This window comes from Leucoraja erinacea, chromosome 30, assembly GCF_028641065.1.
Source record: "Leucoraja erinacea ecotype New England chromosome 30, Leri_hhj_1, whole genome shotgun sequence".
Lineage (NCBI taxonomy): Eukaryota > Metazoa > Chordata > Chondrichthyes > Rajiformes > Rajidae > Leucoraja > Leucoraja erinaceus.
This window is the reverse complement of record NC_073406.1, coordinates 11,637,998-11,651,028: the sequence shown is the minus strand read 5'-3', so window position 1 is coordinate 11,651,028 and position 13,031 is coordinate 11,637,998. Positions and strand designations below refer to the sequence as shown.

The 13,031-nt window shown below is 45.8% G+C and overlaps 1 protein-coding gene across 3 annotated transcripts in view; it reads right to left on the bottom strand.

The window, feature by feature from the left end:
• alpl (alkaline phosphatase, biomineralization associated) overlaps window positions 1-12,329 on the bottom strand; it is a 61,175-nt gene extending 48,846 nt beyond the window's left edge. Inside the window, exon 1 of one of the 3 annotated variants that reach the window (XM_055659436.1) lies at window positions 12,024-12,329. The gene's annotated coding sequence lies outside the window, so the exon portion shown is untranslated. Of the gene's footprint in view, window positions 1-1,849; window positions 1,873-12,023 lie in introns of those variants that run through there. The other 2 variants (XM_055659438.1, XM_055659437.1) reach the window with 2 other exon arrangements.
• Window positions 12,330-13,031: the final 702 nt, after the last annotated feature.

Genomic DNA, 13,031 nt, shown 5'->3' with positions numbered 1-13,031 from the left:
TTGGCACGTTGGGAATGTTACAAATTGAACTCGCGATTGTAATTGTGCAGGACCACTGTACTGCCACTAATGTGCGGATCGTTCAGGAGAATAATTAAGGTGCCTCAATGAAGGGTCGGGGGAAAGGCTGGGAAATAAAAAGATCAGACACAGGAAGTGAGCCGGAGGTCTCGCACAAAGCTGTGGGGGTTTCCTGGGGCATTGGGGAGGCCGGGGGTTGTGGGGGAGCGAGGAGTTTCTGAAGTTGCTTCAAAATCCTGTTTCACAGCAAGGATAAACACAGCTGAGCAATCTTTTAATGTGGAAATGTCAAGGATGTGGCAAATGCACTGAAAAAAGCAGCACAGCATTAACAGACTAGAAACAGAGAAAATAGGTGCAGGAGTTGGCCATTTGGCCCTTCGAACCAGCACCGCCATTCAACATGATCATGACTAATCATCCAAAATCAGCACCCCGTTCCTGCTTTCTCTCCATATCCCTTGAATCCATTAGTCCTAAGAGGTACGGTATATCAAACTCTCTCGTGAAAACATCCTGTGAATTAGCCTCCACTGCCTTCACCTACTGAAGCCTGTGAAGCCACTACACTAAACTACTACTAATATCTACTACTAATACTAGGATATAAAGATCAGCACATCAGCAGTACTTTTGGAATTTTAGTTTGAGTTTAAGTTTAGTTTATTGTCAAGTGTAACAAGGTACAGTGAAATTTTTGTTGCATACTAACCAGTCAAGTGGAAAGGCAATATGTGATTACAATCGAGCCGTCCACAGTACACAAAGACATGATAAAGGGAATAATGTGAATGACATTTAGTGCAAGATAAAGTCCAGTAAAATGTAAATAAAGATAGACCGAGTATTTCCAATGACGTAGAGAGTGGCTCAGGACTGCTCTCTAGTTGTCGGTCGGATCAGTTGCCTGATAACAGCTGGGTAGAAACCCACTCTGAATGTGTGTTTTCACACTTCTATACCTCTAGTCTGATGGGAGAGAGGAGAAGAGGGAGTGGCCAGGATGTGACACATCCTTGATTAAGGTGGTAACTGGTGTATATGGAGTCAATGGAAGGGAGGTTGGTTTGTATGATGGTCTGGGCTGCATCTACAATTCTCTGCAATTTCCAATTTAACATTAACATGTTAACAGTGGCTTAGTGAAGATTGTGCTGTGTCTCTCACTCTCTCAACCAATTTTTGTTGCGTCCTCTCCATTTGTTGTTGTCTTTCCTCCTCCTCTTGGTATTGATTCTATATTGTCACGTGTATCAAGATACAGCGATAAACGTTGTTTTACACGCTCGTCTGGCAAATCATGACATGCATGAGTACAACAGGTAGTGCCAAAAGGGGAAAAAAACAGAGTGTGAAGTAAAGCTGCAGAGAAAGTGCAGGGTTTTTAAAAAGGGCTATGGCTGCAATGAAGATGGTCGGAAGATTGGGAATTCATCCCTCGCACATAACAGGTCTGTTCAAGAGTCTGATAACAGTGGGGAAGGAATTGTTCTTGAATCTGATGGAACGAGCTTTTGAACTTTTGTATCTCCTGCCCGATGGGAGAGGGGAGACGAGAGTCAAGTCAAGTCAAGTTCAAGTCAAGACCTGCGACCAGGTCCGTGATTACGTTGGATGCTTTGCCGAGCCAGTATGAAGTATAGATGGAGTCGATGGGTGAAGGCTGGTCTGCGTGTTCAACTGGCCTACATTCACAACTGTGCAATCGTTTGCAGTCTTGGGCAGAGCGGTTGCCATACCAAGCTGTAATGCATCTGAATAAGATGCACTTTATGGTGCATCTTAGAGATTAGTAAGTGTCATCGGAGACATGCGGAATTTCCCTTACCTTCTGAAGAAGTAGAGGGTTTGGCGTGCTTTCTTAACTGTACCATCAATATGGTCGCACCAAAACAAATTATTTGTGGTATTTACACAATAGAACTTGAAGCTTTCAATCTTCTCTATTTCAGCACCACTGATGCAGACCGGAAAATGTACCCCACCCCACTTCCTGAAGCCTATGACTCACTTCATTATTTTACTGACATTCAGACAGAAGTTGGTATCTTCACACCGCACTACTCAGCTATCTCTCTCTCTCCTTCCTGTACACCTTTTAATCATCGTTTGCGATCTGCCCACTACAGTCGTGCCATCTGCAAACTTCAAGTTAGACTTGAATTTGGCCGCACAGTATTGAGTGCATTGGGAGTATCATAAGGTGCTTGGATGCGGCTTTGCAAGCCACCGGAGTTGAGAATTATCCCAGTGCTTGTTCTATCTGCAGTCTATGGGCCAGGAAGTCGAGCATACACTTGCAGTGTGGGGTGCCGAATCCTTGGTCCAGGAGTTTGCAGACGGGGTTTAGTTGGAATTATAGTGCTGAAGGTGGAGCTATAGCCAACAAATAAGAGTATGATGTGGATGACCTTGTAATCCAGTTGTTCCAGAGATGAGTGTTGGGCCAGGGAGATGGGGTCTGCCATGGAACTGTCGTGACGGGAGGTTGAATTGCAGTAGAACAAGACTGTCTGGGAGGACGGCATTGCTGTGCATCAAGATCAGCCACTCGATACACTTCATGATGGTGGATGTCAGGGCGGTCATTAAAGCACTCAACCTTCTGTGCCTTTAGCACCAGGATGATAGTGGTCTCCTTAACGTGGACAGGAACCTCGATTGGAGTAGGATGACGTTAAAGATGTCTGTCAAATAGTCCTGCAAGCTGGTCCACGCAGTCCGCTGGACAGGGTTGGCGACTCCAGATTCTTCCCGCGGATTCACTCTCAGGAAGGCCGATCCGACATCCACCGCAGTGACCATGGGTACGGGTGTACCCTCGGCCAGAACCATCCCACCGACCTTCTGCTCAAACGTGCATAGTGCACATTGAGCTTGTCAAGGAAGGATGCGTTGATGTCGATGTCACAGGTCTCCAGCACATTGCTGAGTGTCAGCTGCACTGCTGAGATACATTGAGATACACAGAGGTCGTTCAGGTGAACGTAACAGATCCTATGGTGTCACTTTGAAGGTGAGCTTGGGATTATATCATGGTTGGAAGTAAACGTTCTAGACACTAGAAATCAAAACTGATATTACTATTCCACTCATTTTCCTCATGGAACAACTCACTCATCCCAAAAAAAAAGATAATACACAGCAGGGAAGGCAGCGTCTGCGGAGCAAACTGAAATGTTGCTTCTGATTCTCACTCCTGGCCTGCTGCGTTTTCCAATATTTTCTGTTTTGATTTTCCATAGTGTTCCAGCTAAAATGAGAGTTTAGTTTAGTTTAGTGATACAGTGCTGAAACAGGCCCTTTGGCCCATCGAGTCTGTATCGACCAACAATCCCCCATATACGAGCACCATCCAACACACCTGTGCATTTACAATTTTTAACCAAAGCCAATTAAACCACAAACCTGTACGTCTTTGGAGTGTGGGAGGAAACCAGAGCACCTGGGGAAAACCCACGCAGGTCACGGGGAGAACGTACAAACTCTGCCTAGACAGCACCCCGCAGTCAGGATTGAACCCGCGTCTCTGTCGCTGTAAGGCACAACTCTACTGCTGCGCCACCCTGCTTCTCTCTCCTGATATACTGATTTTCCAGCATTTTCTATTTTAATTTTCCATGGTACTCTGACTAAAATTAGTTATTACTTGAATGATTGTTTTTTTTTAAAACATATTCTTGTCCTACCAGAGCTTGCGACGTGCGGATTGTCTGCCACGTTTACCACAGTGATGAAATTCCAAAAGATCTTTAGGAGACTCAAGAGCAGGGAGAAACTTGGATTAGCACTTCTTCAAAAAGACAGCACCTCTGAGAGTGTGGCTCTCCCTCCTTGCTCCACTGGGACATCAGCCTGCACTTTATCTCATTTAGTTTCCAACATGAATCCTCTGCTCAAAGTCTATCGCCTCAGCCAACATTTCCCCTCAAGAACATCACAAAGGAAAATGTTGTGGTTCGGGCAAATTGACTAAAGTGGCTTTCTACGTTAAAACAGTAAAGATGTTTTCAAAATACATTATTCTTTGGAAAGCGCACTCTAACCAACCAATGTTCTGAAAAACATTCCATGAATGCAAGTGTCCCTGTCTTCTTTATATTTCTTCCTGCATCCAGACATTCCATCTGCATCCATCTTCATTGGATATCTGGTCAAACGCTTACACTTTCACAATCACAACACAGAGACTACCCAGGCAACCCAAGAGCCACAAGAACGTTTGAAACAGAAATAGAAGGGGGTCAAATGGCCCACACAAACCTAGCCCATGATTTAATTAGTATATATAACAGCACAGCACAGGAACAGGCCCTTCGGCTCACAATCTTTGTGCCAAACATGATGCCAAGTTAAACCGATATCATCAGCATGTACGTACATAATCCCTATCCCTCTATTCCCTGTGCTTTCATGCGCCTATCTAAAAGTCTCTTAAACCCCACTGTCGTATCTGGCACACCAACACCCCTGGCTATGCATTCCAGGCCTCCACCACTCTCTGTGCAAATAACCTGCTCTGCGCATCTCCAATAAATTTTACCCTCTTACCTTATAGCTATGCCCTCTAATGTTGGACTTTTCCACCCTGGGGAAAAAGTACTGACTGCTATCCTATCTACGCCTCTCATTATTTTATATACTTCTATCAAGTCTCCCCTCAACCTCCCATGTGCCAGAAAAAAATTGGATCATGACTAGATCTGCACTTGCCTACACATTTCTACACACCAGAACTGGCAACAGAGGCTCATCCTCCATTCTCCAAGGTCAATTTATCCATGCTCGGGCAAGGAGCTCAAAACTGGACCATTTAGTCCATGTGTGGTCTCATCAAAACCCTGGGCATCTTCAACCAGACTTCCCTCCTCTAGTTTTCCAACTCATTCAGTAACGGATGTATCATTTGCCACCCTAACTACTTGCATTTACCAGTTTCTCTCTATTTAAAAATATTCTAAATTATTATTAGTCCTAGCAAAATGAATGACCTCACATCCTCCCACATTATATTTCATCTCACACCTTTCTCCCGACGTGCTTGCCTGTCTGCATACCTTAGCCGGTTCTCTGTACCCTCACAGCTGATTTTCCCAATTAGCTTGCTGCCGGCAGAAAACTTCGCTCCATAACAACCTGTCCTTTCATCTGCAATAATAACTATGTAAAGTAAATAGCTGGGGGGGGGGGGGGGGGTGCAACATTAGCGCCCCACTATGAAGTGCCTGCTGATGTGAAAATGACTTGTTTATTCCATCTTTCTTTCCTGCCCTCCAAATATTTTTCCATGTTAGTATAACCCCACCAGTGGTCTTAACTCCATTTGCACTGTGAGAAGCCATGCGTACATGGGTGAACGTAACACTCAGTGGAGCCAGAGCCAACAGCACAATGGCCAATTCACTTCACCCCTTCAAGGGGTCCATAGTGTTGGGTTCCTCTCATGATATGTTCTCATGCAACAGCCCACAGCCAAGACCCAGAAGGGGTCTGCTTCTCCTCCAATTCAAAAGTAAGTGGCACCTCGGCTCCTGACTGCTTCTATTCTGGGCTCCTGAGTAAACCTCTGCTCTGGATCTTTGACTTAAACCTAAAAGGACTGTCTGTCACCTACTAAGCAACTTCATTGAACAATGCCAATGCCCAGAGTAGGAGTGATGGTATTCAACCACCCGGAGGTTGATGCAACTATGTTAACCAAATTATCCAATCCAACCCTCTGTTTGAGTTTAGTTTGAGTTTACCTTTTGTCAGGTGCACCAAGGTACAGTGAAAAGCTTTTGTTGCGCGCTAACCAGTCAGCAGAAAGACAATACATGATTACAATCAAGCCATCAGTATATAAGATACATGATTAAGAGAATAACCTGAATAATGTTTGATGCAAGATAAAGCCTGGAAAGTCTGATCAAAAACAGTCCGATGGTCTCCAATGAGGTAGATAGTAGTTCAGCACTGTTCTCTAGTTGTTGGTAGGATGATTCAGTTGCCTGATAACAGCTGGGAAGAAACTGACCCTCTAATATTATTTTTCAGGGAAAAGTTTAATGTGGGGTCTTGCAAAATTGTAGGTGTTCTTGCAAAGGTTTTACGTTGGATTAAAGTACAATTTATTGTTATGTGCGTCTGTCTGAGTCTATACACCCGTGATGCTGCAGCAAGCAAGTTTTTCATTGTACAAGTACCGTCCTTGTGCAAGGGACAATAAACTCGACTTGACTTGAATCATTTAATTCTTCACAGAAGCTATTTATAGGCTTTAATTCAGGTACCAATTGTGGTTGAGAATTCTGCAATGTAACCTGCCCTTGGATTACTTCGGTAACCTATTATTCATCATTTGCAGTTGACAGTTTAATGGTTTGCTATGTTTCACCTCCGTCTGAGTGGTGGCAATTACACTGGGTGCTTTTTCAGGTTTTGACACGGCAGACGGCAAGGCTTTGAAATTAGCTATTAATCTCATTACAGCCGCTCGATTGTAATAATTAGTCGTCCCAAAATCCACAGAGAGTCAGAAGGAAGACACAAAAAAGCTGCAGTAACTCAGCGGGACCGGCAGCATCTCTGGAGAGAAGGAATGGGTGACGTTTTGGGTCGAAAACCATCAGAAGGATGCAGACATCAAACACAGTCTAATGACAGATTGACCAAAATGAAGGAGGAACCCAAAACTTAAAGACGAGGAATCAAGAACTAAAGGGCATGGGTTTAAGGTGAGAGATGAAAGATTGTTCATTGTTCACTGTTATCCCCGTGACCACGTGGGTTTTCTCCGGGTGCTCTGGTTTCCTCCCATGCTCCAAATATGTACAGATTTGAAGGTTAATTGGCTTCGGTAAAATCTGTAAATTGTCCCTAGTATTTTGGATAATGCTTGTGTACGGGGATCTCTGGTCGGCGCAGACTCAGTGGGCAGAAGGGCCTGTTTCCGCGCTGTATCTCTAAACTAAATTTAATAGGTACCAGAGGGGCAACCTTTTCACACAAGGGTGGGTATATGGCACACATTTCCAAACAGTGGTTGAGGCAAGTACAATAATAACATTTAAAAGACATTTGCACAGGTGCAGAGAAGGTTCACCAGACTGATTCCTGGGATGTCAGGACTGTCTTATGATGAAAGACTGGAAGACTGGTTTATACGCTCTAGATGCATTTTGTTGTCTCTGTTATACTGACTGACTAGATTTTAGGATCTGATTGATTGAGAGGGGATCTTATAGAAACTTACAAAATTCTTAAGGGGTTGGACAGGCTAGATGCAGGAAGATTGCTCCCGATGTTGGGGAAGTCCAGGACAAGGGGTCACAGCTTAAGGATAAGGGGGAAATCCTGTAAAACCGAGATGAAAAGAACTTTTTTCACACAGAGAGTGGTGAATCTCTGGAACTCTCTGCCACAGAGGGTAGTTGAGGCCAGTTCATTGGCTATATTTAAGAGGGAGTTAGATGTGGCCCTTGTAGCTAAGGGGATCAGAGGGTATGGAGAGAAGGCAGGTACGGGATACTGAGTTGGATGATCGGCCATGATCATATTGAATGGCGGTGCAGGCTCGAAGGGCCGAATGGCCTGCTCCTGCACCTATTTCTATGTTTCTATGTACATGGATAGGAAATGATTACAAGGATATGTCAAACACAGGCAAATGGGATTTGCTTAGATGGGCATCTAAGTTGGCATGGACAGGTTGGGCCCCTCTTCCCATTCTGACCCTCTCTACATTCTGCCCCTCTCCCCATTCTGCCCCTCTCTCCACCTCTTCTCCGCACTGTGTGGATATCATTGGAAATCTGCCTGTCAGACGGCAGAGGTTCTATTCGTAGGGAAGGCACCGCTCTGAGGAAGCATCGCAGCAGAATTTCCAGCCCATGAGATCACTGCTGCACTTTAAGAACTTCCTATATTTCTTCGTGTGGGATCAAATCTTGCTGGAAACAAGGTACGCTAATGATCGCAAAAACTGGCTACACAGTCTTGGGAATCCGTGGCATAAACTGTGATCTCCAGACACTGCTGTGGCACTCGTGTTGCTCTCTGCTATTGCATCAGACAGGTAGGCTCACCCTAACACTTCAAATTATCATTAGGCTTTGCTGAACTTGCACATTCATCACACATTAAACACACTACAGAAGAAGTTTAAGCTGGTAATTATCCCTTAAATTATCTGTTAATTTTAATGCATCTTAGCCGCTACTGAAAAGCAATAATTGAAAGTGTACACAGCTTCACTTGTGCTAAATACTACTTCAAATAGCTTTTGTGTTCCACCCCATGGTAAACGTTACTCAAGGAACTGAGCAGGAGAGGCGACATTTGTGGAGGAAAACATACAGATGCCGCTTAGGGTCAGGAACATTCTTGAAAACTGGAATAGAGAGGAGAGAGCTGGTAGACAGAGGTGAGGGGAAGGGGTAGGGGCAATAACTGGCAATGTGATAGGTGGCTCCACCTTAAAACATAGAAACATAGAAAATAGGTGCAGGAGTAGGCCATTCGGCCCTTCGAGCCTGCATATGATCATGGCTAATCAATATGATCTTGGCTGATTATAATGAGAATAATTGACCGATTAAATGTGTACAAAGCAACTGCAGATGTTGGTTTAAACTGAAGATAGACACTAAATGCTGGAGTAACTCAGTGGGACAGGCAGCATCTCTGGGGAGAAGGAATGGGTGACATTTTGGGTCGAGACCCATCTTCAGACTGAGAAGTTGGCAGGTGAGTCAGATTGCGGAAAGAAAGGGTGGAGATAGATTCAAAGGCTGGAGGTGAAAACAAAGGAGAAGACAAAGGGCTGTAGATGGTGGAATCTGATGAGAAAGGAAGGTAGGTAGGTAGGTAGGGAAGTATAGACCCAGAGGGAGGGGTGGTGGTGGGAATAGTTGGTGGGGGGTTGGGAGAGAGGTGGGTAATGAGCAGATGAACTTGGGCAATTCAATTTACTGAGATTAGTTTAGTTTAGTTTAGAGATACAGCGCGGAAACAGACCCACCGAGTCCGCGCCGACCAGCGGTCCCCGCACATTAACACTATCCTACACACACTATGGATAATATATATTCATAGAAAGCCAATTAACCGCCAAACCTGTACGTCTTTGGAGTGTGGGAGGAATCCGAAGAAAACCCATGCCGTCATGGGAAGAATATACAAACCGTAGCGGATGTGGCATCGAAGAAGCCAAAGCAAAGAAGTCGAAGCCAGATAGCCGAATGGAAACGAAGCCGAAACGCCAAATAACCGAAAGGCTGCGTGGCCTAAAAGCAAACTCACCGAATGGCCGCTCTGACGAAAAGTCAAATAATGGCTTGTGTGGGAAAATGACCCCCACCTTCCCATCTCCACCGGCCAGTGATGTGATGGACGTGGGTGTCTGGAACAATCGCTGACAAGTCCCGCCCCTCAGAGACGTCATGTCCGTTATTTGACTTTTCGGCAGTGCGGCATTCGGTTAGTTGGCTTGTAGCATCCCACCATTTCGGTTCGTCGCCATTTCGGCTTTGTTTCCATTCGGCTATTTGGCATTGACTTCTTTGCTTCGGCTTATTGTCCTTTGACGCCACGTCCAGGTACCCATGCAAACTCCACAAAGACAGCACCACCCATGTTCATGCCTTTGGTCAAAGATGGTCCAATTAAACTTGTGGAAAGGGTGGAAATTGGTAATGAAATAGATACAATTCACAAATTGGATCTGCATGGACGCAGTTCCAATGCATTTATTGATGAAGGGGAGAAAGAATTTTTGGAGTGCTACCGGGGTATATTTGGAGCAAAGTGTTCAACTGAACCAATGTTCCACCGAGCAGAGAATATTAGTTGAGATGAATCCATTGGGTCTCTATTCGCGGATGGGAATGAAGTGGAAAGATACTGGATGTCCACGGTAAAGATGAGGTGATGGGTTAGGGTTAGGGAACGCTACTTCTTTCACCTACCATCACCTAATTCTTTCCTGACCTCAATTTCTTTCCCCTCTATTGCGCCCGATATCACTTCCCTTTCACCATCTTTACATCTGGTAAAGGAGGTTGGAGACTCAGGTGCCACTCTCCTCAGCCTCTGGTTCCATCAGCTTTTCCTGGATGTCAGCTTGATGTCAGATGGGGGGGGAAGGGAGGGCAGGGGGGAGGGTTAGGGGAAAGGGAGAAGGGGAATAGGCAGAGAAGGGGGGACAGGAGAGAGGAGAAAACACAAGAGGGGCAGAGGGAGACGAGATCGGAAGAGGAGAGAGAGGAGAGGAAAGAGTACAAAAGGAAGAAGGGGGAGGGAAGAGGGTGAGATAGATGGATTCTTGATTAGTATGGGTGTCAGGGGTTATGGGGAGAAGGCAGGGGAATGGGGTTAGGAGAAAGAGATAGATCAGCCATGGTTGAATGGCGGAGGAGACATGATGAGTCAAATGGCCTAATTCCTATCACTCATGACCTTATGAAAAGATGTATGAATCAGATAATAATCATATGAATCATATGGATCAGATTTATGTACATAAATGGAGGAGAGAGTGTGAGCAGCAGGTGGGAAGGAATAGAGGAAAAGGAGGAAAGACAGAAGGAAGAGGAGAGAGTGGGGGGCAGTAGAGAGAAGAGAGGGTGGAGTGGGCAACGGAGAAGGGGAATGAGAAAGGAGAGTGGAGCATGGACAGCATAGGGGAGAGTAAAGGAGGGAAGGTGGGGAGGAGGAGAGAACAATAGGGGAGGGGTGAGAGAGTGAAGGGGGGAGAGTGGGGAGGAGGATGGTGTGCGGTGGGGAGTAGAGGGGGGTGGGAGTGGGGGGGGGGGATTGGGGAGAGGGGAGAGGGCTAGAAGAATGAGTTGAGAGGAGATAGAGGGCGATGGGAGAGGAGGCGAGAAAGGGTTGGAGGGAGTGACCGGGAGTTAATGAAGTGAGATAGTTGATGGTTGGGGGGGGGGGGAGAGAGGAGCGAGGGGGGGGGGGGGATAGAGAGAGAGAGAGGGGGGGATGGAAGGGGGGGGGGAGAGAGAGGGTGGCGATAGCAAGTGGGGGACGGAACGAATAGTGGAGGCGAGGACAGGGAGAATACGCTGGGAGACTTTAACATATTCCGTTCAGTAAACATATCAGATTTCTGATGGAACAAAAATAACGGGAAATACTAGGAACACTCATCGTGTCGGCCAGCGTCTGTGAGGAGAGAAGCGCTTTAATGTCTCGGATGCGGGACAGTCGTTGGGAACCGACACCGTAACAGGTTTTTGCCTCCACAGATGTTGCCTGAGGCACTGCGTGTTTGCGGTATATCTGCTTTTAGTTCAGACTTTTTGATTATAATTTTTTTTTCTTCTAATGCTTATATTCCTAATTTCTTATATTTAACCTTTGGTTATAATCTTTGCGCAGTTTGATCCGATCACCGCTGCAAAACAGGCGAGAAAAATCTGGTATAGATAGATAGATATGTGCCCCGCGTCGTAATAAAATTTACCAGCTCCGGGCATCAAGGCATGAAAGTTAGCAAGTTACGGAATTCAATAATTTAGAAATATAGTAGATTCAAATTATCTTCCGTGGTACTTAAATTGGGGAATATTATGAGGGGTCTCGACCCGAAACATCGCCCATCCTTTCACTCCAGAGATGCTGCCTGTCCCGCTGAGTTACTCCAGCATTGTGTCTATCTTCGAGGAATATTATTGTTGAAATTTGTTTCAACAGGTCACTCTGCTCCGTTTCTCTCCCCGACTCTTCTGCAATTCAGCCACGACCCGTCAAAAATGAAATCTGAAACAATCACTAAATTTCCTCTCTATTCCCGATATGGATTTTTTTTTTTTTTTGTAAAAGTTCAGTTCTAACACGCGAAAACACAATGCGCACTGCACGCATTGCATCTAGAATCAAACAAGAAATCGTAAACAGATATTACTCATTAATTCATCAGATGTAAAACGGAGAATAATTCCAACAAGTTGTGGGTAAAATGCACTTGGATAGTTCTGTAGCAACAACAAAAATCGTGATGTACTCACCTGCCCAGGAGTATCTCTTTAAATCAGTTGATATCAGCTGGTGAAATGAGAGGTACCGGTTCCCTTGTGAAATGCAAATGCGCTCGGCGAGAGTTGCCTGTGGAGGGAGCAGCGAGTGCTGAGAGTCCCGGTGTGCGGGCTGTCTCCTTTATAGCGAGGGGGCTCATCTAGCCTTGGCAGCCAGTCTCCCTGCCCTTGGGGAGAGGAGGTCTCACACACTGCCATTTTCTGGCAGCCTCCCCCCCCCGCCTCGTTAAATGTTTGGCCAGGATTTGCTCAAAGGCGGAGCTCCACCTACTGCCGGGTTGTTGGCTGCGATTTCTTCTTTTCCCCAGAAAGATGTGAGAGGCGCAGAGACAGACCAGCATGTGAGGCAGGATTCCTGGCGGAGCCACACGACCGCCTGTGGGAATAAGTTGCAACCGTGCGCACTTAACTGCGACCCAGTCGAACGAACTCAACACAAACTGCTCGAAACCGAATGATTGTCGAGATAGGGAAGGGACGTTCACTCTGTGTCTCTACCCACAGATGCTGTCTGGTCTGCTGAACTTTTCCAGCATTTTCCGTGGTTATTTCAAATTTCCAACATCTGCAGTTTGTTTTAATCTTGGATTGTAAAGTCTGTGTGCGTGGTCTGTACCTGGCGGTGCTCCCACCATCTTAAAATTACACAAAATGCTGGAGTAACTCATGGGTCAGGCAGCATCTGTGGAGAACACGATCTGTAGAAGCCTCTCAATCTGTAACATAGCCGACCCATGTTCTCCACAGATGCTGCCTGGCCCCGCTGAATTACCCCAGCACTTTGTGTCTTTCTTGATATGCTAGCACCTGCAGTTCCTTGTATCTAAGTCATTCCATCCTATCCAGCCCTCAGCAGCTGTATTCATTTCCCTTAAGGCCAACATTCCCATGATTCTGATTTCCATTTCCCGATATTCCCAGAAATGGACGATGGACTCTTTCCCAAGGGCTTCAGAATCTCCATCTGTCTTTCTTCCACCT